This window comes from Cololabis saira, chromosome 6 (assembly GCF_033807715.1).
Source record: "Cololabis saira isolate AMF1-May2022 chromosome 6, fColSai1.1, whole genome shotgun sequence".
NCBI classification, from domain to species: domain Eukaryota; kingdom Metazoa; phylum Chordata; class Actinopteri; order Beloniformes; family Belonidae; genus Cololabis; species Cololabis saira.
The window spans coordinates 24,064,482-24,089,134 of NC_084592.1; the positions used below are offsets into that span (position 1 = coordinate 24,064,482).

Genomic DNA, 24,653 nt, shown 5'->3' on the forward strand with positions numbered 1-24,653 from the left:
GCTCTTTAATGCAGAAACAGAGGATGAGACTTAACGGGTTTGATTAATGTAAAAACTGAAATAAAGTAGCCTACAATCAAACAAAGTTTTGCTCCCGCTGTATTTTTAAATACGCACGCTTGTGTGCTGTGTGTGTTCTTGTGTGTGTGCCTTTTCGGTCGGTGCGCCGTGTGTTTTAAATACAGAAATGACACAAGACTGAGGCTATGCCTTTCCACACGGCGCCCGTATGGTCGCGAAAATACAGTATTTATATATGAAATGTCAGAATAGGAAATATTTTGACGACACCCCTGAAGCAGTCAAACGACACCCCAGGGTGCTACTACTGAGCGGGCTGAGCACGCGTCGCGTCGTCTCCTTTCACTTCCGGGTGAATCCCCTCCCCCGGGGGAAAACCCCACCCGGGGGAAATTCTCGAGCATGCGCAGACTGTAATATCCATGTCCCCGTACACATGGCGTTAACAACCTGGTTGCGACTGGCTTATAGGTGCTCCAAACTGGTTGATGAATCCGGCTTGACCAGGTTGACTTGACCAGGTTGAGGTGTTCACATGCAGTTTTAAAGTCGGTTTAAAGTCTCAAACCGATCTGCAACCAGGTTGAATCGCTGCATGTGAACGTACTGAGTATGTGGCGCTGTAACCATTGTAACCATTGTAACCATTTCAACAAAGAGCCACTTCCGGTTGACGGTTGTTTTGTTTGGCGCCAATGTATGCCTTCCATATTTTTCCACTTTATTTTGATCTGCTCCGGTGTCCTGATGAAGCTTCTGCCATCTCTTTCGCAATCTTTTTTAAAGGTCTTTAAACAACTATTTAACATGTGCTGTCTCCTTTCACTTCCGGGTGAATGCCCCAGAAGAAATTCTCGAGCATGCGCAGACTGCAATATCCGATGTCTCCGTATACATGGCGTTAAACTTTAGACTCTGAACGAATTATCTAGGTGTTGCTGTGATCCGATTATTAAATGTCCGATATTGGTCCGAAATAGGTCCGAAGTTGGATTAAGGTGTTTACATGCAGTTTAAAAGTCCGAACGATCTCTTATACGATCAAAAATCCGATTGAACTGCTTCATGTAAACGTACTGACTGTATTCCAGCATATTAACCTTATTCTTTTGTTGAAGCCTGGTAGTGGTGTATTCATTATTGGGTGTTGTTTTGCCACGTCTGGCTAGTCTGGCCAGCCTTGCCATTTACTTTCCTCATTATCACCAAGACTTACGTTCTATTCGAACTGGCCTAAAATTACCCGTGGACCTGCAGTAATTGTAAAATTACACCCCAACTTCTGCATTTAGTTCAGCGCATTTGTGCTAGATAAGCAAAGTTTGCAACTTACCGTGGAGGAATTTTCACTTTACAAATCACAAACATGGCGCATTCAGACGGGATTAAAATCACAGACGTCCTGAGTGATTATTACAAATTACCGGAGGTCCCCAGATAATTTTAACCCCATGCAAATGGGGCATTAGTCTGGTTCCTCTGGGTTTTACTTTCATTTAATTGGGGGATGTACCAACGCACACAGAAGAAACTGAGTAGATGTAGAACCAATCAGAGCGACATGTGAAATAGGTAGACTGACAACTAAATAAGTACAAAATACATCCAAAACGGCATGCAGTGGAGTAGGAACACTTGTGAAAGACTGTTGCTAGATCTGCAGCAAAAACTCATCGATCCAAGGGGTTATTAGCAATTGACAGCCATCTTGTTTGTTTTGAATAGTCACTCTGAGATGCTCCTCTATGAGTGAATCCGAAACCTTAGCTTTGGCAATCAACTGACACCAAGTACTAATCCAACAGCAATACCACCAATTAATGTCAAATCAAGAATATCTGTTAAATTAAGAAACCCTGGAATTAAACATGTGGTAACCTTTTATTTCATCAGAATCAGTATCTCTACCTCGTCCCTCTGTAACTTGCCTTTACATAGCAGGACATAAAGGGGGAAAGAAGTGATAGAAAAGAAAGAAAAGTGATGATTTCTTCATCCTTGTTGTGGAGGTTTTCCCCTGCAAGCACTGACTGTGTGTTTTAAAGAGCCAGATCTGCTGGAGTGAGCATCTTTCCTCCAGAAAGTCTTTCATCCTTTCTCATCTCGCCAGCTCCTACTGCTCAGAACGAGAGATGGCACATAAAATCGGGTGCCGCATCATGGAAGACAGCTGCAATGAGCAAATCAAAGAGAAGGCATGCCGACTGGCAAGAGGAGCCTGGATTAGAGGCCTCAAAAGAGCCCTTATACTGTGAATGTGCATATACAGTATGGCTGAGATCGCTGGGAGGTTTGATCTAATGGATTCTGCTGGAGAAAGGCTCAATATACAATTTTAGCAATTATTTGAACCTCATGGTGTTAGTTTATTACTAGAATCGAATGGAGTGAAGAGAGTGAACTGGGGTTACACAGAGAAAGTATCACCAGGGAGTGCTTTAGTCTGGATAGTTAGGCAGTTAATCAAGTTCTGCAGGTGTTATCTATACAATTGAAGGAAAACAAGAGAAAGAACTCCATATTTAAATTACCTCTGGAAATAAAGAGGGAATTAATTTTGTGACTGCCTCGTTTTAAAAACAAACAATGAATAACACCATATTTTACACCGTGTTATTATTTGAAGAAAATGAGCAGAAGAAGAGCATTAAAACATCTACTTGATTCAAAAACTTTCAGAACCAACTTTAAAATGTGGCTGATCTGATGTGGCTCAGCTTTCTGCAACTGATCATGACCTTCCAGCTCATCGTCTCCTCCCAGCAGATCCAGGCCCTTTCTGTCACTTCTCAACGGCGTTTTGACGTTGGGGGATTACTCCACCCATACTTGGATTGCCTTCCTTTCTTGCAAGGCCAAATCTGGTCACGTGCTTCCTAAGACATCCACCTTATACCCATCCCCACCTTTTATACCAGCTTAGCAGAATTCAGAGATGCCAGGGTTTCTATACAACCTGCGCAGAAGAGCTAATCTTACCCCCAAAGCCTTGACAGTGGTCAATGGGATATCGTACGCCAACAGTGGCCTCTGAAGTATCAAATTACTCAATCTACGACATTTTGGCAGCTCTTGTATACCACAAAAACGGGTCACCATCTCTTTCAGTTTATGGGAGTTCAACTGTGCCCCTCAGTGGCCTGTCTTAAACCTTTTACTGGCTTCTCGTTGATTGATGATATTTGGATTTTAAGGTTCATCTGAGCCCATAAGGCACTTCATATCTTTTAACCTGATTAACAACCAAGAAGAATGACTTTTCCTCAGCAATAGCATCTTTGCATTGGCTCAGACTCTGAATTAATACTTTTTAATCAGGTACGAAATCTTCAATGGCCAAATACAGCTTTTCCTTAAAGACAGCTTTGGCCATTAACTGGGATAAAGTCCAAGCAGATCCTTGTGACTCACGTATATATAATGGACGGGGGGATACTGGATTACTTTAAGAAAGCGTGTTGTAGGTCTCATGGTCTCCTGTCCCCAATAAAAAAACAAATTGACCATGTTATCGCTTGTCACAAGTGCATATCAACTGCTGTACTACAACTAGCTCCCACAGTGACAGTGAACATCATGATAGGGGCCACTAAGAAACTCAAGAAAGGAATGATGAAAAAGAAAACAATGGACCAAACAAAGTAACTTAATCACCAGGGAGATCCAAAAGTTCCTTTACTACAAAGTCCATAAACCTGCTGTTGATTTGTATTCATGGCGTTATTTATGGTATTGTATGCAGAGTGACAGCGAAGAGAAACAACTCCATACTCTAGGAAGTGTCTTAAAACCCTTTAATCTCAGGCTTATGTTCTTATATAGCATTTACCCCCCATGTCCTGGGGGCTCCAGGCTATAATGAGTTTTAAGTATGAGAAAATATAGAAAACCTTCTGTTTGTAGTATGTGTAATGATAAAAAATGCTCCTAGCACACTCCTCTCTGTGAAAGTGAACCGAGGTCTCGGTGGCCGTGACGGTCCTCTTGGCTGCAAAGCACTTTCCTTGCTAGTTTTGCACGAGGATACCGTCCATTGTATTCCTCTTGAGTAGTCTGTTTCGATGGCAACTCTCCGAGCAACCCTCAACGTTTGTTTTATTTCTGGCCATTTCAGTCAGCGAGACCACAAGGAGGATCGAGGTGGATGGTTGACAAACCACAACAGAAAAAGGATGTTTAAATTTTGTGAATAATTGGTTTACATAACATTCATCTGTGCTCTGCGCTCGCACTGCAGCATAAGTACAGCGAGGTCTATTTTTGAAGTGACGTGTCATATCAGAACTCAGATTTGGCCTAAAAACAGATTACAGACTTACAGTACAGAAAGTGAGTTTGGTTTCCAACTGAAAACTTAAGAGGCTCACATTCACACTTGAAACTTACAATAAAACATTGTTGATTTAGCAGAGATGACCCGGCGGTTCTCTCAGAAAAGATCCGTTATTAATAGCAGTGAAGCTGAAATGACTTCATTTAGACTATCCTGTCAAGAAAAGTGTACTACAACCCAACAGCACGAGTTCAAAAGGGTTCACGAGGGCAAAAACAAATGCATCGTCGAGTAATCTACTGTCACAGACAACTATGGCCGATGTGTTTGTGTCTATGTATAAATGTGACGTGCGTGGGTGATTTGGCTCTCCGTGTGAGGTTTCCACATATTAAAACATAAGTGAAAGACGAGTCACTTCCATCCCTGGAGAGAACAGCTGAAAAGATGAAACGGCACACTTCAAAACATTTTATATTCTCCTCTCATGTCTAACTTGTTAGCTTTTCCCGTTTGTAAATCCCACAGATCCTCAACAAGACGTGACACGGTGGGAAACGGAGAAAGCCAGCACGTCAGCCAATGAACAGCTATGTTTTTAAGTCAGCTCAACCCTAATGGAGGCGCTTATTGAGTCTAGATCGAGTATTTTATCAAGTGTTTGTGTCGAATGAATCATTGCAAAACCACATAATTTACAGTTTCACCTTCTTGAAAATGCAGCATTTTTTTAACTCTGTAAAACAGAATGACATTACAACGTTGTTGTTAAAGTAATTAAATGCATTTCTGGCTTTCACATTAGAATAAATGGGATTTTAATGTATCTCAGGTGCTTTTGTACCTGCCATTGATGGGCTACTCGATTTTTTCCTGATACAGCGTGCTTTGTTTTATAATGTGTCAGGGCAGGTGGATTAAAGCTCATAATGTGCTGTTCACTTAAGTGCTCTCTGCTTGGAGAAGAAACAAAGATTTCATTGCTGTGAAGTGCTCATTTAGCAGCTTGTGTTCCAGCTTGGTGTTGCAGACCTTGGAGGATGTCCCCAAGTAGCCCACTAAATCCATGTTCATTTAAATAATCATGACAAAGACGGTCTCCAAAGTTAAGCTTGTTAACATTCAGCATCAGCAAGTTTAGCTATTTTCCCTACTGATTTACTCGGTGGCGAGTGAGGGATGAATGAACATAGAAAATGTTTCAAACTACATTTAAGGAAAATTAAAAACACGTCTATAAACTATTCTGAGGAGATCATAACACTCCATAAAACCTCCAGTGTGTTTAACTCTGTCTTTGATTATCTGCATCCTTACTCAGCTGAGAGATGAAAGGGAAATGTAGAGACTCAGAAATATTCCTGAGACGATTCAAAAATCTCTTGCAAACAAGGAAACGGTGGATCCTGATGATTTGTATTGGCGCAGAGGGACGATGACGGTCTTTGAATTATTTCAGGGGTTTTGGCTCTTTAATGGTGAACGCTTCAAAATGTCGCTCATCAAAGCTGTGAACAGGAGCTCCTTAATCCGGAACGGTTCCGACACGGTTTTCATCTGTCTAAATTAGGGCGGTCCATTTGGCCGAGAGAGTGATTACCAAGTAAATATTGAGGTCACACTGGTGTTTCTGGTCAAAAACATTTATACCTAAACCACAATTTCCAACACTGGTCTGGAATATTTCTATTTCCTATGAACTTTTATTTATTATGTAAGTTAAGTTTATGGTGCCAGTTTTAACATTTGGATGTCAAGTTCCCTGCTTCAAAAGTCAGTGGATGATTATTTGAAATAATCAAGACTTCAATGTTGACCGAAATAATTGTCATTATATATATTTTTTTGTATATATCTGACATCCATAATGATATTAACTGAAGTTAATTTAATTATTTTACTTTTTTCATCAATACACCTATCGTGGTTATAGGCGAGCTGAAAAGACGGGTTCTCAAATGACGTAGAAGACGTGGTGGTACCGTCGATGAATAGGAGACCCCAAAACCCTGAAATAACCTGAAAAGTTATTCCATATTCAAGCATTTTTTTTAATTCATCTGAATAAATTGAGTATTAAAAAGTACAGTGCACTATAAATCATTCCCTAATAATCTTGAAACGTAACTGTTCCCTTAACAGACACATGAGCAGAGCAGAGCAGCTCCAAAACATAACCAAGTCCCCTCCATGTGTCTCTCTTTTTGAAAGCCTTCTTTTTTTCCTTCTATGAAAATAGAGCTGATGAACAATCAAAAGGACAGTGATGCAGAATTTGTCCATATGTGTAAACTGAAATGACTGGAAGAACGCTAATGCTGCTGAGATATTTTATCGTAATCCTGATGTTTTGGTCCCAGAACAATGTTTCTTGAATTCAAATTTTGACTCTTATGGACAATGTTACAAAGCTTTTTGCAAATTCCAGGAAAGAACTGAACTGGATAAAGGTGGTGGATCTAAAAGATGCTAAATTCTGGTGTTGTGTATCAAAATAACAGCTGGACATACGAATGAAATGAACGGGAAAACATGGCGTAGTTTATTTTCATTTAGCTCAAAGATGTATAAAACTACACGCTATCGATAACACCGTGTACATATACAGTATGTTTCCACACCTCCCAATATTCTAGCATATGTAGGAGAATATACTGGAGAGAAGACGAGATACAGAATGAAACAGTTACAGTGGGCTGTGTTTTTTTTCCCGGTTCAGCCCACACATTTATTTCTATCTGCTATCTATTTGGTCTGTCGTACACTGCTGGGTGAAAAAAATGTGGCAGTGAAAGAAAAAAAAAATCATCCTGACATAGCTGCCAGAAATACTGTGGCTGCACCTCTCATTTCATATACAAATACAACAAATATATCCACAAAATGTTATATTTTATATACTGTCTGTCTTTTATTTGTCTGCCAACCTCTTGTTCTAGTATATATATACAAAATTCTAAAACAGCAAGTTCAACTTTACCTCAAATGTCCTTTGCTGAAAATTAATGTCTCGCTTGAAAGGGACTGAGCTCTTTAAATGCAAAGTGCTTCGATCCCATTTCATCTGATATCTAACACGAGAGCTCTCATATGCCAAAAGCTATGGTCAATACCATTGCTTGTTTAAATAATGTTGAGTTAAGTGGATGCACTTTAAGAATCTTAAAAGAAAGAGTGGCACATTTAGACCTGTTCAGACCTGGTAATAACACCTGCCCTAAGTGTTGGCCCAAGAGGCATTGCAATTACACTGATAAAAGTGTAAATGAGGTTTGATTGATAACATCTCAGTACAACCTAAAATGAGTCCTGGGCACATTTACATGTCTAAGTAAAACTATCCACTTGTGATCAGATCAACTTGCATAGATGCAAGTTGATCTGATCTGGGCCACAGATTCCCACCCCCGAAAAAACTGTTTGAATCTCTTAACCGTAAGACAGAACCCCTTTTAATATATCATATATACACACACACACACATTGAAGATTTGGGCATTTAATAATAGGCATCTTTCTGTCCTGCAGTCAGTGCTGCTAAGAAAACAGGTGTTGGAGGCAGTGTCATGGTGTGGGGCAGAATCCCCCTCACTGGAAAAACAAGGCTCATCATCATTGGAGGCAATCTCAATGCAGAAAGGTATCAAGATGAGATTCTGCAACCAGTGGCAATCCTATATCTGCAAAATCTGGGACCGAATTCTATTCTCCAAGATGACAACTCTCGCCACCCACAGAGCGGGGATTATCAGAGACTACCTCCATAATTTGGGGAGTGGAGTACTGTTCATGCCGGAGTGACCAACACAACCACGTTGGCTGACTTGTGACAAATGCTGGTTGAAGAGTGGGATGCCATCCCACAGCAGTGTGTGACCAACATGAGGAGGAGCAGGTGCCAGGCTGTTGTGACTGTGTTTGGTTCTCTCACACACTACTGAGGCTCCCGTTTGTTATATGGATCAATTGTTAAATTGCCAATATGTGGTGTTTCTTCAAACTTCAATCATCCAATCCACCAAACAAGAGCCAATGGCAAAATAAGTTGTTTGGCATTGGCAGAGAAGATTTGGCAAATTTGTCATGTCAGCTCTGCTGCTCATCCCACAAATGCATGTTCCTAACAAATGTGGCACCATTTAAAAGGGAAATAAACAGTATAACATGTATTGCCAAGAAGCATTGTTACAACAAAGAAATAATCTACCAAACACAAATGTCCTTAATTTTTGTGCTAATTTTATTTGTGTATTAAATTGGAGGAACAGAAATCCACTACAAACCTGAATGTACAGTATCTCTACCCTGTGCAGCTGGGACAACCCTCTCAATTAGCTGCAGGTCATGAGAGGTCAGGCATGCGCCTCCCGCAGAGCGGTCCAAATGAAAATGAGTTCACTTAAACCTTTCAGTGTGATGCATCTTCCTCTGACAGGACTGTCAAGAACACAAAGACCGTCGTCAGCATTCTGTGCTCCATTATCTGATCAGGGATTATGACTTAAGCTTTTTATTTCCTTTGATAATAGGGGGATCGAGGTGGTTTTGATTTTACGAATGCAAAATGATATGTGAGATTAGACCAGTCCGGGTTTATGATCTTAACTCCAGGTCAGCTGAAAGCAATTTTGAAAAGCGCAAGGTGGACATGATGAACTGTTAATAAGCCATTCTTGCTTGCCAGAAACAGAATTTAGTCTCTAAGAACACAATGGCAAGAGATTTGAGTACAAAACGTAATAAAACTGTTATCGTTGTATCTTTTTTTCTCTATGAGTTGGAGGGCCGCCGTTACTTCAAAAGCTCCAATCCTGATTTCAAATCTCCTCGGTCTGCCTGAGGCCACTCGCTACCTTCCAGGAGATGGCTGCCCATCAACTGTCCGTGACCTGAAAGTGTGTCACTTCATTATCTCACAGGCATTTGAAACACAATGTCAACACGGCGCTCACAAGGCTGTTACAAACTACATATAAAGCCTGAACCCATCATTGTCAATTAAATTGTTGTTTGTATCCTTGGCCTCATGCACGCCCACTTTTAAAATGAATATAAGCTGTCACCTCACCTGGAAAGTCCAGATGTGTATCAGTGACATAGTGGGTATTTTTGGTCCATGTGCTAACCTCTTTATTTGTTTTCCTTTTCCTGGCCTTGAAGAGAGAACCACTTCTAGTGCACCTTACAAAAGACAATCCCAGGTGGCAAGATGTGACAGAAAAAAAAATTTAAATTAAAAAAAAGGCTGATGGGTAGAAAAGGAATCAACTTCAGCAGGTAATAAAACTGATTTTACAGAAATCAAAAGGTACAAGCTGAGTGGAGAAATTTCAACGTGACCAGCAGGTCCAAAGTAAACCGTTAACGATAGCGAGCTGTCAAGAAGAAAACAACATATAACTTTAAATCTATTTTTTGTTTATTAGGGACAGAGCTGATAATCTGGCGATCCGCCAACGAAGCCTCTTCAGTGGGCGGCCAAATGCTGCCCAAAAAGGATTTGAGTAAGTTAGGTTTTTAATAGAATGTTAGATTTTTGTTAGTTATCTTAGCATGCTTGCTAGGTAAATAAAAGTGATTTAAAGCGGCACTATGTAACTTTTCCACCTTAATATCATATTTCCAGAGTCATTGTGATGGTACATCAACTTCCAACAGGTTTAATGACACCTCTGTCATGGTCTGAGGGGTCTGTATCGCCTTCACTGGCACTATGTAACTTTGAGGAGCATGGTAGGAACCCTGCCACACTAAAAAACTACACATTTTTACGGCTTTGACGGCATAGGTCACTTCCCCCTCCTACCAGATTCGTAGTCGAGACGAAAATGGGCGGGGCTTGGAGCGCAGCTCCGCAGAAGCTGGTAACCCGTTGCTGTGTTGTGGCTGCAGCAGCTCCACACATAACAGACGTGGGGAAAAGATCGCTAATGGTTTAACTTTTCACCGCTTTCCTGCTTGGAGGCAGAACCACGGAGCGGAGGCCAAGTATCTGATAACAAAGTAAAAGAGTCGTCGGCTCGGTTGGATCGCGGCTGTAACGACCAAACATAACGTTCCTCAATAAACAAACAAACACTCACACAGACCGGGGTCGGATCAAAACACGGGTTTATTAAACCACAAACAAACACTCACAGACCAGGGTTGGATCATTCAAACGGGTTTTATTCCCCACTACTCCAGCTAAACGCAGTTGCTGGCCAGCTCTCTGCGGTGCGATTAATTTTGTTAAGGAAAAAATATTAACTATTTGATTTGTAGCTGCAGAGGAAAAAAATAATCTCACGAGGAAAAAAAAAATATTGCTCACGCCTCGGAGCCTCTTCAGCATAATATAGCAGTCAAAAAAAAAGAAAAAAAAGTAAGAGTAATACAAAACATGTACTGTATGTTGTACTATTATACTAATTTATTGAAACACATGGCGAGTCAAACATTTACCAAACAAGCTGCCAAACACTCCTAAACAAGGTAGTAAGTGGGTTGTGCAGAACTGCGGCAGTAAATCCTTCTAAAGAGTGCAGCTCCAACGAGGAGCTCCATTCTTTAGTAGTGATTTCATATGGATCTAGACCGTTAATAATCATTATTTTCTCCATATATCGCTCCCTGGCCTCCTTGTTTAAGGTATCCCGGTAAATTCCAGTTCCTTTCCAGCAGTTTAACATCTTTTTTTTTGCGTTCCGTCTGTTCACTTGGTGAAACAGAAAAGCGTCCCGTCCTCTATCAAAACAAATGCACACGACGGGACAGGAGTTTTCCGGCAGTACGCGCTGGTGCTCATGGGAAACGTAGTGTTCTTTCTGGTAAAACAATACCGCTTTTGTCCAAAAGATGCCGCCAAACTCAGAAAAGCTGAAAGTTACGTTGTGCTGCTTTAAACCAACATTTATCTTCCTAAATGATTTATTTCAGCCAGCGGTAATTCTCCACAGAGCTGCAGGTTTCTCCCCGGGACGACGGCGCAGGTTGACCCGGCGATCACGTCTGTACGTGAGCTGCTGCTGTTCCCGGGGGCCGGCGGCTCTTCTGATCCCCGTTATTTGGATAAACTGAGCCCAGGTTGGGGATCTTAACGGTTACTTTTACGCCTGAAAAAATATTAAAACTTAATAAAGTGGAATATTAACAGCGCTACAGCGGAAATTAAAACAGCTTTTAGCTCTCGGCTTCCGCTGTCGTTTTGGTGCGAAATGCATTCTGGGATACTTGGCTGCTACAGCTGCGTGAACGATCTGCTGGAGCGGCGTACTGAATCGTTCATTTAGTAGGCAGTATACAGTACATACTGATGCAGTATGTAGCATGCAGCACGTTAGTATGCGATTTCGGATACAGCCATAATCTGAGTAGCAGTAGCATTGCATTGTGGGATGTTGTATGTGACGTAGACGGGTCAGTTTCACACTGGAAATTGAATCAAAAGTAGCACAACATCAAGGTACTTCTCATATATTTCGTACAAAAATTCAGCAAAATCTGTACACACACGCAGATGCAAAAACATCCTGAGGTCCCAATTACTGCTGAAGGTGATTAGGAAAGTGGATGCAGGTGGATGCAAAACAGCAGCAGGTGGTGAGTGGTCGGCCGAGGGGAGACAAACACTTGAAACCTGTGGTTGATGTGAAAATAGTACACAGACGAGAAAAACCGCAAACAAAAGACAGACTTTGACATGGTTGCAAAAAAAAAAAAAAGATCAGCAAGAAAGTTACATTAAAATGTCTCAGTCAGGTGGAGAGTCATGAGACTGTTTAAAGGGTACCTTTGAAAACACCAACAATGTTTTCAGTTTAAAGGAGATTAAATTATGATTTAAGAATATTTTAGTGGCCAAATGTTTAATTAATTTATAAAGGAAAGAAACAGGTAAATGAATCAATGCTTGCAGTTGGGAGTGCTAATGAGCTTGGAAGAGAGAGTTCACAAACACAGACCAATGCACTAATCCCTGAGGAAAAAAAACAGAGAACATGTCTTAGCCATCAAGGTAGAGCCATTTCAGATTGGCAGCTAGCTGGCAAACATGTCAGCTGTGTGCTCGGGTGTGTTGAGCTGCTGCCTGAACGACCACCGAGTGTCAGTTTATCACTCCCCGACTTTGTCTGACACACGACCACAAACACGCACAGAGCATTATGTTGAGATTTAAACGTGACAAATGAAGACTGGCCCTTTGTGCGTGAGTGTGTGCCTGTCCAACTAATTCAGTATCCTTGTAAGAATCAGGATTAAGTTGACTCGCTCACACACGAGGCTTACGTAAAGCTGATCCAAAGCATGTGTGGCCACACAAGTGGGAAGTCACGGACCTAGCTAGCCCCGTGTCCTAGTCTGCCCGCACCAACGACATCCACGATGACAAAAATGATTTAGGGTGACTGATGGGTGAGTGGCTAAGATGACTACATGGGTGACTACTCCACCACCACCATATACAGTAATGGCTTTACCAACCAAAAGACTTGAGTTTAACTCCTGTAGTAGCAGGAGTTTAGGCAGAAAATCTACTTGGTTAGGATTAGGGATATCAATTGACAATGATTAAAAAAATGCCAAACAACACCAGCAGAGTTATCTATTCTGCAACACCTGCATTTTACAAATGAACATGATGATCTGCCTCATGTCACAGTGATGTTACTATGTCACAGTGTCAAATGAGGAATTTCTTTTATGGTGCAGAGGACACATTAGCATGTGAAAAATTACATCCCAGAGAGCCAGCAATTATGGCCAAGCTAAAACCAACTTGCCCTTTACTTCTATAGCAGTTACAGTTACTCATTTAGCAGATGGTTTTATCCACAGTTGACTTCCAAATGAGCTCTTCTCCAAAAAAAGAGGCAAAAAAAAGGCCAGAAAAATAACTTCCTTTGTCTTGTTTATTGAATCTTTGTTGAACATCTCTAACATTTTGCATCAAAACTGAGACCAGTGTTAGCAGATGTATTATACGTAATTACCATATTTGTACAATAATATGGATCGCTGTATGATGTACGTTCAATAGATAATTTCCACTTGAAAAGTGAGTATTTCTTCACAACTGTTACTCACTATTAGCCTGATTTGGAATCCGATTCAGCAGCTTCATTTGTTTGCCATTGATCTGGTGTTTTGTCACGTTTTATTTATTTCATCCTCACTTTCTCTTACACACAGCCACGCGTCCTCAGCCCCACGCCATCAGCAAACTCATTTCTCATTTGCCCTTTTTGTAGCGTACGATCATTTTATGCAAAATACAATAGTTTGGGGCCCTTTGTACAATAATTTGATCTTGGGTATCTGGCCAAACTGAGGCTATTTGGCACACTTTTTCTTTTTTGCTCATGTTCATGTGCTGTCGTCACCCATACAGCAACAAAACAGTTTGCTTGTAAAATGTTGTCATGCTGCAACTGAATGTACACCAGAGTTAAAGAGACTAAAAATAAAGCAGTGTTGTCGATTCTTAATATATGAAGGGATTTTATTTTGAGTGGGAGGTGCTTACCATCTCAAAAATGTTGATAAAATATTGGTCTGGTTATAGTTAACCATAAGATACTACAGAATATTTAAAAAAAAAACATCTCTATTAGGATATCCCCACTATTGACTATGTTAAAGATAGAGTTAGCAGTTTTACATGATTTTTTTAACCCAGAACAATTGACTCACCTGTGCATGTGTAGTGTTGGCGAGGCTGGGGACTGTTTATGACGGGGCGTGATTTTTCAGAGAGCACCGGAGGGTGGAGGATGGGAGGAGCTAGCACTCCATGTTTTTTATGACGTTTTGTTCCAAGCATCAACAAATGTAACGTCATCCAGAAAACCCCTTACCCTACCTTTAAATTCAGTCTTTAAAGCCACTCTTAACCTTCTGACTTGGTAAACAGTAAACACACGACGCAATTACCGGTAAACACCAGTACTCGTTACATTCATGTCATGTCAACACTTCTACGTACAGATTCAATTAGGATAGCTGAAAAAAATAGATGGAAAAACACGCTCTGCTGCTCTGAATAAAAAAAAAAGGCCTTCTAATCACTAATCACTCCCATCCCAGACGATCAAAGACAATGAATTTCCCAAAGTCTGCATTGTTGTAGTATTCAACACTAAAAAAATTTAATTTCTGTTCAGATAAACGCATAAAACCTTGACGTCACTCATATAAAACTCCCATGGTAGAAATCATAACATCTACATCAGCAATCAAACCAAAAATACGACATTTCGTCAGAGATGCTGTACATCCTAAATGCGGTGAATCCCACAAAATGTTTGCAGTAGCTTTCCTTTCATCATCCAAGCTGCTCCGTAAAGGCTAAAGAAAAGGCATCAGAAAATTTTGCCCTAATAATCAATCAGATCCTCCAGCAACATTCCTTCAGCCGAGCGGCTGCCGGCAGCCTGTTCATGACTCTATGAATTCCAGCCTCATCCTGAATGCATGAGGCGTTTAAATGTATGTGCACACACCGAAGCAAGTGGACTCCACAAGGGGAAAAATCAATAGCCAACCCCCCCTTATGTAAATGAGATGTGACTGAGGCCTGCATTTACTGTGTGAGAAATCCATCATCTATGAGCTCAATACATGTCCATTCACAGAGAGAAAAATCATCTCAGAGGTGAAACAGCACCAGTTTCTTTAGCTGCATTTATGATGGAGCAGAAGGTTCAAGAAGCCTCAATGCCATCTTTCATGTTTTGTATTTTTTTTATTTCAAAATGTAATGAATCTAAGCAGCATCAATGCAGAAATGACATACTTAACATATAATATACTGCAAAGGAAATGATAATAGCAGATATATAGATTTAAAATGTGACTGATCAATAAGAAAGGGACTCGCCAATATGACTCAGCACCTGTTTTTGCATCCCTCTCTTTTTCTCTGTCTTTAGTGAAATTAGATCTGACAACCATATTTATACAGGGGGATAATGATTTTTTTTTCTTTTTTTCATGATTACCAATTCTTATATCTTTCTATAGTGTTCTATATGATGTCTACAGCCTGATTATCATACACCGGCACCGCAGCGAGGCAAGTTCCTGCAGTCACCGCAGTAGGTGAAGCCTTTCAGCAGCACAATGCAGATATTATGTATTCAAACCGGGAACAAAACAAGTGCGTAATTGGAGCAAAAGCGCACAAGGCAATGAGGTCAATCAGTAGGTCTTTCATAGCCCTGAAAAAAATAGGTTTCTAGATCTGTTGCTCAGCTCTGACTTAATTTCAGACTCAATCTGCAACAAAAAAAAATGTAATAAATAAAAACACCTAAACCTGGCCGGCAGCTCAGCTCACCAAAAGCAGGAGCCAGTTCTGCCGGTCACGGACAATGCGTCCATCAGAGACAGAGGCGCACCTCATCATTTCAGCTCCACCTCACTGACATGTCCGTGCGCGGTCTGTTCTTGTCGCTACCTTTCACCACCAATGTCACAATCGCCTTTCTGTCAAGTATTTCTCATTTTTGTGATCTGATAGATGCAGGGTAGTAAAGGCGGAGTGAGATCTTTACCTGTTCGGCGCAGCGTCTCCAGCTCAACTCTGGCTCGGTCGGACACAGCGGCGCCGCAGCCACTTACCGTAATGCCGGTGGCAGCCGCGCAGGCGGGACGGGAACTGCACCGCGGGTTAACACCAGGCATTACGGTTAGTCCATGGGCCAGAGCCCAACATTTCACTTGTCAGTACCACTCTCAAGGTGACAAAACTTGCTTATGATTTTTGAAAATATCTATGTCTGTAGATGATATTTCGGTATGATAACCCTTCCTGAGTGGCAGCTGTATCATAGTTTGAGTGACATTATGTGATCATTCTATTGGTTAACCTTCTTGACACTATATATAAAAAATGAATTCTCAGACAACTTGCAATGGTGTTTTTCTTGATTATTATAATATGGAATACATCACATATCATATACACACTGGGAACATTTAAGAGTGATATTGACTGAATATTTATGTCGGCCTTAAAAATTACACAAATAATGCTTAATTTCACCTTAAAAGTTGGTATTTTGCATATATATATGCATAAAAAGGCACTGAGCCTCCACTATATCCTTGCTCTGACCCTAGACTATAGATCTAGACACTTAATTCATCATCTTTGAATGCCTACTTACAAAAAAACTTGGGGAAAATGGTCCAACGACTGAGCAAGACAGGCAGTTTGGCGGCCATTTTGATATGTAAATTAGAAGGTCAAAAACTAAAGATTTTGCTCGGGTACCATTTTTTTTTGGATTCAGCACCCTTGAAATATGTAAAGTAGGCCGGTTCCCGACTTGTACCCATAAATGCTCCTTACATTCACTTTTTGGGTACATCCCGTCTAGTCTACTATGTTAAAGGAGCTGTATGTAAGAGCAATAATAAAACGAATCATAAAATGACCCCGATATGTCAACAGACATTTAAAAATCATGTTCATTTCAAATACTTATGTCACTGACAACAGCACTCAAGCCAGGATATTCCAGTTTAAAAAGAGGAGTTGCAGCCCTCAACTGATGTTTATGTTGTCATTTTTTGTTTTGGCCTGAAGCTCCACCCTCCACCTATCTCCCAATCACCAAGTCAGTATTGTTTCTGAAGCTCCACCCTCCACCTATCTCCCAATCACCAAGTCAGTATTGTTTCTGAAGCTCCACCCTCCACCTATCTCCCAATCACCAAGTCAGTATTGTTTCTGAAGCTCCACCCTCCACCTATCTCCCAATCACCAAGTCAGTATTGTTTCGGCATCCGAGTTGCCAGCTCGGCTCTAATTATCGCAGCCATGGCAGCCTACGTTCCTGCTGCATTCTGCAGCCTACCTGGCAACCTCTGGTCGGGGGGAGGAGGGGGAGGGTACACGCCGCTCAACAATATTTTGAAAGTGACTGCAGTACCAGTTTTGGCCATTTCTTACAGACGGCTCCTTTAAGTACACATAGAACTTGGTAGCCTAACTTTAACCAGATCTTGACATATTCCCATTAATAACGATGTTAATTTTGCTTACAATATTGTTATGTTTATAATGTTGTTTATAAAAATAAGTTGGTTCCTTATCTCATTGTGGTGTCCTTTATGTCCTGTATTTGCATGATAAAGACCAGTTTGTGACATTAGCCTAGTGGCTGTTATAGTTTCATAGGAGCCTAATGATGCTCTTCTAGTTTAAGGCTCACAATGACCTGCAACAATGATATAGTAGGGGTATATTATACATTTACTGAATCCTTATGGTCCTGTGAGTATTCCAGTTTTTGTATTTTGTGTGTCTGTTGTTCCAAGATGACACATGGATAAAGGATTTGTGTAAAAATGGGGGTTGTTTAAAGAGCTGCAGTGACCTCTATGTTGGTCAGAAAGATTCACATCGTAGCTTGAATGAATGCTTAAAAGGTCCCCTTTAAAATGATACCAAAGACAATATTGTGAAACATTGACAGATATCCTGTACATGAGTCTAAACCAGGATATGCACCAGCATCTAAAATGTCATTTTCTGAACTTCAGGAGCTGATAACTATGATACAGCTGCCACTCAGGAAGAGTTATCATACCAAAATATCATCTACAGACATAGATATTTTCAAAAATTATAAGCAAGGGTTGTCACCTTGAGTGGTACTGATATCTGGTCTGGCCCATGGACTAGGTGCTGCCGGATCTGCTCATACGGACCGGGCTGGACAAAACCACAGCTGTTCGGTTCATACCTGGCAAGTTTGGGATTTAAAAATAAGGGACATTTTCCGCCGAAGTCCAGTATCTCGGGTTGCCAACCATCCCTTGAAAAACGGAATTGTCCCGTATTTCTAAACTAAAGTATGCGTCCCATATTGAGCTGAAAAGGGACGCACTTTGTCCCGTATTACTGTGAGAGTCAAAAAATAGTCATAAAATGCCAATGGAAAATGGCATTGACTTGTTGAGTTCATTAGTTTGTTTTACTACAACTTCAGCCTACAGACATGGCCTTTGAGGCACAAATATGTTTACAAGTTTTCTACAGACTTTCTGTTTACACTTTTGTTATTGCACTAAAAATGTGCGCTATTACAGAATGGATGTTCCGCTTTCTTTCTATTGTTTTATATTAATTTATACAATTTTAAGTTAAGCAGGACAGGAGTCTGTTTAAGAAAGATACTTCTTTTATTCAGTTCCTTTTGTTATTTTGTATTAAAGTTAATTGCTGGATAATAATTTGTTTTCCATGTGTTCATGGCATTTGAAAATATGCATCTAATTCAATTCAGGTTCGAGTCAAATAGTTAAAAAATCGTTTCACTCACAAAAAAGGGGCTAAAAAATTCACCACGCCACGAAAGGTGAAGGCAATCGGGTTGGCCGGCCCTGCGGATGAGGTGTCCCTTATTTATTTTTCATGGAGTTGCCAATCTTACATTTTAAGACAGATTTACTAGAAATCTAAAATAACTACCTGTCAACCACTTACAAACTACAACTATGAGCTCAGAACCTGATAGTGACTTTTGTTGACACTGAAATGCTGTGGACATTCCTATGTATGTAATTCCTATGATAGAGCCTAAATGAAAACACAAGTGAATTAAAGCACATGTATTTATTTTAAATATTTTCACTTTATATATACGCATTGATTGTCTTCAAGTGAAACATTTACATTTTAATTTGTAATTTTCACTAATGTGGCTCTCTGGCATTAATGACTGATGACAGACGCATGTTTCTGTGACTCTAGCTGAAATAACTTTCAGAACTCGTAACTGTTCATTGTCGTGCTCCTCTTTAGGAAAGTACATTCGGTTTCCCATTTTTAGAGATATTTACAAGAAGTCTTCGCTTTTTTGGGCAGAAATGTTTTCTCTCTCGTTACATCCATCCATCTCTCTGATTTGTTGTTCCGAATTCGCTCCCGTTGTCGCCACAAACTGCCATACAGGTTGCAGCATGTGGCAGTTCTTGCGAGACTAGTGACAATTCAGTTTGCAGTTTAAAAATTATTATATTATAAAACTGGAAATTTATGGGAAAATACTAAGGGTATGGTTCGGTTAAAAAGACAAGCGTCAGTGTATTTAACTTGGCAGGGAAGAGTAAACATTAAAATGTAACTTCAAGCTACATTCTAAGCCAAATGTCGGCTTCATTTGGTGATTACTGCAGCTGCTAGTGATGTGCGGATCAATACTGAAATATCAATACTTCCGATACCTGTTCCGTGTGCTCGAAAATCGATTCTCAAATGAAAATATCGATGCGTTTGATACTTACTTTTGTAGTAGTTCTTATTTTTGTTTATTATTCTGTTATTTATTGTAATGGTTTTATTATTTTACTTGGGATCTTTTCTTATTGATGGAAACCCTTTTTTCAACACTTTCTGTTGTTGTAACAGCTGGGCTGTATTGTGAATGAGGCTGTTACCTCTGTATACTTCTGTCTTTAAAATAAATAGCTAAATAACTGATGTCTTTTATTCTTAAGCTATCTAAAATAGATTTACCAGACACATTAAGTGTATTTGCACAATGTATCGAATCGGTATCGCCGATACCAGTCTGAATTTTACTCAATATCGGATGAGAGAGGAAATCGGTGGTATCGAACATCATTAGCAGCTGCCACTTGTAGACTGATCCACATATAAGTCAAATGTACTGGCTGACTTGTGTTAAACCTTTGCTGGGGTATAAATCACGTGTATGGGATTTTGAGATATATAATAGTCTTTTAAGCCTCAATAAGCATTCATTACATGTATTTGACTAGTGAAGCTGAAGTATTTCATTTTTTTCATGCTCAATACATTTTACTCTTCTAGACACCATTGTAATTCTAATTCCATTACAAATATTTATAATTTTCAAGCTTTACAAATGTACCCTTAACTTGAATACAAAACAGCAATATTTACTTCACCTCCAAGGATAGCTTGAGCGCACGTAGAGGTTCACTTTTCTGACATTCCTGCTTCTGTTAAAATAAAAAAAACAGAAGCAGTAAAATAGTCCAGATTTAAACATATTGATGGTTTGTGCAGTGTTGATTTGATTGATTTTGAGTTTTATTTCGGTCCATTTGGATACAACATAATACAACATAAAAATAGTCCAATATTTTAAATGGCACCGAAAAGATGAAGCCAAGGCTTATTATGCCTACCCTTTTATGAACCTCAACTCAGGAGGTTTTATACAAAACAAAACTAGTAATTTGGATTCAAACATTGAAAAAGAATGGATATATTGGACAAGTAACAGAGGTATCTAGACAAGAAGCAAAGACAAAAAAACAAAGACAAAAACAAAACAAAAAACATACTATAAATTACAAGGAGCGATAAATTAAGTGGTTTTTGGCTAGAGACTGTACAGCGCGGAGAGCAGAGGTTACGAGTAGGGTGTGTAAAAAGAATTTAACATACCGAGTGGCTTACAGGGTACCTGGTATGCATATGGTGCTCCTCGGCTCCTCGGCTAAACGGCCGCGGAGAGCGATCATGCAAACACATGCTTTAAATTGCTACTTTCATGGTATTATTATAATATTATCATATTAATGTTTTATATTTATTTAATATTTTATTTTTGAATTTGGTTACAGTAGTGCATAGTTTTAGTTCATTTTCTAAATTATTCCATAGTTGGACCCCCTTTATTGATACAGTTGCTTTTAGTATTGGTCGGTACACCTATTTTCTTATAGATACATGACCCCCTAAGTGTTAGAAATTGTTGCAGAGGGTGAGTGATTAGCCTACGCCTGAAGGGAAAAAAACATGTGAAAGAACACAAGTGAATAAAAATCTGGCACCATGCATGGGATTTTCTTATGTATTAACTCATATTTCTTCTTATTCTAAACACGTGTTTTGTTTTCAATTACACTGCTTTACAATTCCAGGATCGTTAGTTTCAAAAATCTTAGTTCAGTTCTGCTGCATGAAGCTAAATTCAAAATATCCATCCATCCATCCATCGTCCGCCGCTTATCCATTCCTGGGTCGCGGGGGCAGCAGCCTCAGCAGAGATGCCCAGACTTCCTTCACCCCAGACACTTCCTCCAGCTCTTCCGGGGGGAGTCCGAGGCATTCCCAGGCCAGCCGAGAGACATAGTCTCTCCAGCGTGTCCTGGGTCTTCCCCGGGGTCTCCTCCCGGTGGGACATGCCTGGAACACCTCCCTGTGGGACATGCCTGGAACACCTCCCTAGGGAGGCGTCCAGGAGGCATCCGGTACAGATGCCCAAGCCACCTCAGCTGACTCCTCTCAATGTGGAGGAGCAGCGGCTCGACTCCGAGCTCCTCCCGGGTGACCGAACTCCTCACACTATCTCTAAGGGAGCGTCCAGCCACCCTGCGGAGGAAACTCATCTCAGCCGCTTGTATCCGCGATCTTGTCCTTTCGGTCACTACCCAAAGTTCATGACCATAGGTGAGGGTAGGGGCGTAGATTGACCGGTAAATCGAGAGCTTCGCCTTTCGACTCAGCTCCCTCTTCACCACTACGGTCCGGTACATCGACCACATAACTGCGGACGCTGCACCGATCCGTCTGTCAATCTCACGCTCCATCGTTCCCCCACTCGTGAACAAGACCCCGAGATACTTGAACTCCTCCACCTGAGGCAGGATTCTCCACCCACCCGGAGAAGGCACGCCACCCTTTCCCGGTGGGAAACCATGGCCTCGGTCTTGGAGGTGCTGATTCTCATCCCTGCCGCGTTGCACTCGGCCACAAACCGCCCCAGCACATGCTGAAGGTCCCGGTCTGATGAAGCCAACAGGACAACATCATCCGCAAAAAGCAGAGACGAAATCCCGTGGTTCCCAAACCGGATCCCCTCCGGTCCCTGGATACGCCTAGAAATCCTGTCCATAAAAATTATGAACAGGACCGGTGACAAAGGGCAGCCCTGCCGGAGTCCAACATGCACCGGGAACAAGTCTGATCTACTGCCGACAATGCGAACCAGACTCCTGCTTCGATCATACAGAGACCGGACAGCCCTTAGTAGAGGGCCCCGGACTCCATACTCACTGACCCCCCACAGAATGGCACGAGGGACACGGTCAAATGCCTTCTCCAGATCCACAAAACACATGTAGACTGGTTGGGCAAATTCCCATGAACCCTCGAGCACCCTGCGGAGGGTGTAGAGCTGGTCCAGTGTCCACGACCGGGACGAAAGCTGCATTGTTCCTCCTGAATCCGAGGTTCAAATATCGGCCATATTCTCCTCTCCAGTACCCTGGCGTAGACTTTCCCGGGGAGCCTGAGAAGTGTGATCTCCCTATAGTTGGAACACATTCTCCGGTCCCCCTTTTCAATTCAAAATATATTTCTCCAAAATCAAGTTTGAAAATTAAGTTATAATGACACTTTTTATAGATATGACAACTCACATTTAGCCAAATTGCACTGAGCAGCTCAACTTTAGGGTGAAGTCAGTCATCTTGTCTCTTTTTCACCGGATTTGAACATTTTGATCAAAATGTCTGATTTAATCTGGACAAAACGTTAACCGGACGACAGCAGTGGTAAAAGGGCCAAGTAGTTTTCCTTTCAAGAACATGGCATAATGTTGATCAACTCTGTACTACATAGACCACATAGAGAGATTTTACCTAAAATAACCGACTAATACTACTAATAGCTGGTAAATTTAAATTAAAATGTGTCTTCAATCTTCATGTTCCAGTTAGCGTGTTACTCACTACTTATCTAAGAAAGAGTCACTGGTGAACACAAAATGTGTACTCTCTCTCGTTTGAAATTTGACATTATGAGAGTTAACAGTACAGCATTAATTTCCATCTTGGTGTAAATGCAAAGATAAACTGTTCAAAATATTCTTCAGTATAAAAGCACCCCACATAACTGCTGCAGTTACCTTACACCATACCATATAACTTGTTTGAGTCCATATTGTATGTTAATACCAATTTAAAAACAATTTATCATCCAGTTATTCTGATTAATTCTAGTCCAATCAGACACAGCAACAAAAAAAAAAAATAAAATATATATATATATATATATCTACGGATACCTCCTCTTGCATAAGGGTATGGGTTGTATTTTGTTTCCTTGTGCTCAAGTTCGAGAAGCAACGTGGCCCCCTTGTGGCCACCAGGAGTTCCTTTTGTTTTTCAGTGACAAAAATGAGACCAACTGGAGTAATGCACAGACCTAGCTAAGAGGATTTAAGGTGGACTTTAAACTGGTGGGTTGAGACTATTGCAACTGCTTTACTATTAAAAGAGGAGATCTTCTGGCCACAATCCCCGACATTAACAGCCACTAGAACCAAGCAACCGTGACCTCCTCGTGACACGTGTGGATTCCATCATGGGGACGTTAAAGAGTGTCTTTTCCTTTCATGTGTCGACCTGTTTGCAGTGCTGCGATGCAGTAAAATTAAATATCTAAATCACAAATGTACTTATACTTTTGGATATGTAGGTCACCATAAACCACAGAGCGGATCTTGTTTAGGAAAGCATTAGATGATTCATGAATGAATGAATTAGATGATTTGCTTTAGCTGATATCTGCAATTTCACGAACAGCTGAGTCCTGCACATCTCTTAAAACCCAGAGTAAGCTAAATATAAACTTGATATTAATCTAATTAAATTGAGTCTCTAATTCTATAGTCCTGCTACAGAGTCTCTGATATAAAGCAAATGACTCATATACATGTAAAGGATATACATGTAAAGGAGTTTTAATAACTTTGACCAACATCTGCAAATGAGGTCTCCAGGTACTAGAAATGATGAGATGTGCATTCAGGATCAGAGCAGATGCCGTTGCACAGCAGCTATGACCTGGATAGATGTCAATCACCCAACCCACTGACACTGGCTTTTATCAATCAGAACTTAGGTCAGGTGACATCCCATGAATCTATTTCTGGAAGAAAAAAAAAGAAGAACCTTTGATTACTATGTCTCTTTTTTAAGTAACTGGTTTCTAATGAGGTCTAGCAGTTTGACGATGAATGATCTAATTTCTGATTTTCTGTGCCATGACCTAATTATGCATCCACGCTGCAATTCTGGTGTGTTAATTTCTTCTTTACATTTTTGATTATGTTTTAAATCCTCTCCTCCGTAAATCCTGTAAGTTAATGTCGTTCTCTTCTGATCTGTATAATGTCGACATAAGGAGGTTTATCATGGTCAAAGTATGATGTATATAGAGATTTATAATCTGTTCAAGTGGTGTGCTTACAAATACTGAATGTATCTGTTAAGAAGATCCAAAAAACACACGCATCAAATGACATGGCACTAATAATCTTTTTTACTTTCCTTTTTTTTCTCATTTAAAAATGCCGAAATGGCAACA

General features: G+C 40.6%; 1 protein-coding gene across 14 annotated transcripts in view; it reads right to left on the minus strand.

Moving 5' to 3' along the window:
• The window catches only part of map2 (microtubule-associated protein 2), a 111,972-nt gene extending 96,091 nt beyond the window's left edge, over window positions 1-15,881 (minus strand). For all 14 annotated transcript variants that reach the window (XM_061723748.1, XM_061723744.1, XM_061723755.1 and 11 more), the window contains exon 1: window positions 15,829-15,881. The gene's annotated coding sequence lies outside the window, so the exon portion shown is untranslated. The remainder of the gene's footprint in view (window positions 1-15,828) is intronic.
• Window positions 15,882-24,653: the final 8,772 nt, after the last annotated feature.